This window comes from Populus euphratica, unplaced genomic scaffold (genome assembly GCF_000495115.2).
Source record: "Populus euphratica unplaced genomic scaffold, PopEup_1.0 scaffold514.1, whole genome shotgun sequence".
In the NCBI taxonomy this organism is placed as follows: Eukaryota; Viridiplantae; Streptophyta; class Magnoliopsida; order Malpighiales; family Salicaceae; genus Populus; species Populus euphratica.
In genome coordinates this window covers 144,088-147,849 of record NW_011500396.1, presented here as the reverse complement: position 1 = coordinate 147,849, position 3,762 = coordinate 144,088, and positions in this window count along the sequence as shown.

Genomic DNA, 3,762 nt, shown 5'->3' with positions numbered 1-3,762 from the left:
TTGTTGTTGTTGTTGTTGTTGTTGTATTGTTGTTATTTATAATTTATATTATTAACCTCCCTGTGATTCGACCCCGATCTTGTCGGGTTATTTATTAATTAAACACTCCTACACCTGGGAGAAGACATCAATTTTTTGGTCGTGTCACTTGGAACCTCCCAACATAGGGAAAACTCTGCCGAAATTTCTATAGAAATTTCAATAAACTGTATAGGAGTTCAATAGAGAAAAAAGAATTACCATGTTTTTTTTTTATGGTTGATGCATAGGTTTTGGTATAAGGGATGTTACACTTCATTGCATGAAATTTTTTAAGACCTCAGCCTTGTAAAAGCACAAACATAATCATTTTTATCATCATTTTAGAATAGAAAAGGAAATTTTATGCATGATGAAGATTTTTTTAAAAGGATCTCTCTTTTGTTGTGAGTAAAGAATTGAAGAATTAATATAATGGTAGAGAAAATAAAGTCTAATAAGATTAACCATGTTTAGAACTTGGTTGACCTTCCTTCTAGGTAAAAAGACCATTATAAATAAATAAGTTTTAAAAGTGATGTATAAGGATGATAGTTTTATAAGAAGGCCAAAAGATTCATTTGGCAATCCAAGGCTACACCTGTTATGGTGTAAATATGAGAAAAACTTTCTTTTAATAGTAAGTGGATTTGTCTAATTTTGGCAATCATCATAAATTCAGCCTCAAAACTTTACTGAATGAGTGTTAAAATTGTATTGTCAACGTAGATCTCGGTGAGATCCATATAGATCAATTAATTGGTTTCATTATAAAAGATTAGCAACACAAAGTTTGCAAACTCTATATGCATATGGATTAGAATAATCTCTCACACAGTGATAACTTCAATTCCATCAAGCAATCATAAATTAATAAACTTATGATGATTAAAAAAGATGTTTGTTTGTATATTAAATAATCTAGATTAGAGTTTTAATTTCTTATCATTATATATTGATGGCATACTAGGTGGTGGAACATGACAAGGAAATTATTGCCACCACTATGCTATGGTTTTCTTTAAAAAAATTTAAAATATAAGATATAGGTGGATCAAGTTTTATGCTTGAAGTCAAGATATTTTAAAGACTACTCTAAAACCATGTTAAGTCTTTCTAAATCCACTTGTATGTATAAGTTAATTAATTGTTGATCATAAATCTATAAACAATCCTATTATTAAAAGCAAGACTTTAAATCTTGAAAATTATCCTAAAAGTCTTAGGATAAGAGAAAATGGATTGTGTATCAGGTGCCAATGCAATTAATAGCTTGATATGAGAAATGACACACACATATAATTTTTTAACTTAATAGGTATTATGTTGTTTGATTGGTTAATAGATATCAATAAAAGCATGAAATATCTCACTAAAATATAGTTACAGAACCTTTTTTTTCACCCAATCAATTGTTAAAAATCTTTAAAAAGCTTGACATAGTTCCCTAAAATATAGTTAGAGAATCCTCTCTCAATCGAGATGTACGATGAATTATAAGTTATTCTACTATAAATCAAATTCATGCCTAGCTATTTATAGTATTGCTAAATATGATGGTGAATTTTATGAGTGTAAATTTATGTTTTTCTACTAAGTAGAAATTCCATTACTTTGAGTGATTAAAAGAAAAATAGTAAAGCTTTGCATGTTGAAAAGGCAAAATTTATAACATGTTCTACGTAAACTAGAGAAATGATTTTGGGGGATGTTTATACATGAATTTTAGGTTATTGCTAAGTACATCAATTTTTTTTTACCTCCTTAAAGTAGTATAAAAGTACTATCAATTTTTTTAAAAAAAATTATATATTAATTATCTTTCTAATATTTGAAAACTATTCAATAATGCCTTTGTATTTTCCAAATATAATTTTCCCTCAAAACAACAAATAATTTTTCTTATATAGCTCCTAAAACAAATTTCACATTATTCATTCTAAATACAAGGGAGAGATTATTTAGTCCTTAAAATGTTAAATCTCTAGTTGAGTGATTAGTATTTTAAACTACATTTTTATCAAGGTTTTATATCATTATTTTGTACTTGAAGTATCAATAACTCATTCACTAGAGCATGTTTTATAATAACAAGTCTGATAATATAGGATACCTTTAATTTATGGTAAATGTTCATTTTAAATGCAAGCCTATCACATAATGCAAAGGATTGATTGATGTGATTAACTATTGAAAGTGAAATGACAAAGAAAAGGCTAAATTTAGAAACAAGATGTTGATTCAATTAAATTGGAACATTGTTAGACATTGGGTCATATCTAGAGCTGTAGATCTTGTATTTCACTTTGATTTATATGGCTAGAAAGTTAAGACATAGGCCTAAAACATTCATGAAGAATCCAAGACTCAATTCTGCCATTTGGAAATCCAAATCTTAGCATCAAAAGAGAAGTCTGAATCTGTCCTACAACTTAGATAATATTCAGTATTCAACCCATATTTCGAGTTCTAAAAGCCCAAATGCATCGATTCCTTTTTTGTTGGAAAGTTGAGATAATTTTCCAAAACTCCCATGAAGACTATCTGTTCAAATTTTAATGTTATTAATGACATTTTATTCTGACAAGAAGATAAGGATTGTCATAAAATCACAAGATGGTCACTCACTCAACAATTAGTTATCAAATTAATAGTTCCGGGTTTTGGCCTATAAAAGGAGACATTTGTCATAAGATAATTAATATGATCATGTTAATAATTTATAATGAGCTATTAATGACAAATCATCCTATTGGAACCTCCTTTATATATGGTTTCCAGTTGAGTAATAAAAAGAGTTTATATTACATTTATTTTTAATACCATTAGTGGATCCTCCAACCTTAACATTTATTTTTATCATTGTTTAATCCTCATATTAATCTTATATCTCAAAGTACTCTTTAACTTGTTATTGTTATTGTTATTGTTATTGTTAACCTCTTTGTAATTCGACTTCAATCTTGCTAGGTTATTTATTATTTCGACACTCCTACACAACATTAATCTTTTGATCGTGTCTTTAAGTTAGAAATTGAGAAGGCTACTATAAAAGTTCTTATATATGGTCTTCAACTTAATGTTAAGATTGGTCTCATTGCCAAGAAGGATGAACATGTTGATAGCATCTATGATATTTCTATCTAAAAAGTTGAACATGTAAAGGGTTCAGAGATTTTGATTGGACAACCACAATATCAAAACAAGAGTAGTTTGAACATAAAAACAAGTCCTCTCGAATTCGAGAAGATTGATGCAATAAATGTTTCTTAACGTATATCCATATACTAATAAAAATAATTTTTGGTCTCGCAGTTAAATCATATTGAAAATTTTATATGAGATTCTAAAGTGTCTAAATAAAAAAATGTTAAATAAAGAATATAAAAGGTAGTAAATGAAGATAAATGAAGATAAATCATAGAACTAGAGGAAACAATAAACTTATAAAATTAAATTATAGAAAATCAATAGAGAGAAAAGGTTTGCATCAAATTTGCTGACTAGCACGACCAAAAGATTGATGTCTTCTCCCAATTGCAGGAGTGTCGAAGTAATAAATAACTTGGTAAGATCGGGGTCGAACTATAGGGAGGTTAATTGTATAAGTTAAAAATAACAAAAATATAACACCAACCATAGTAACAATAATAGCACTAAATACTAATATTACTAATAATAGTAATAATATTAATAATAGTAATAGTAATAGTAATAGTATAGTAGTAGTAGTAGTAGTAGTAG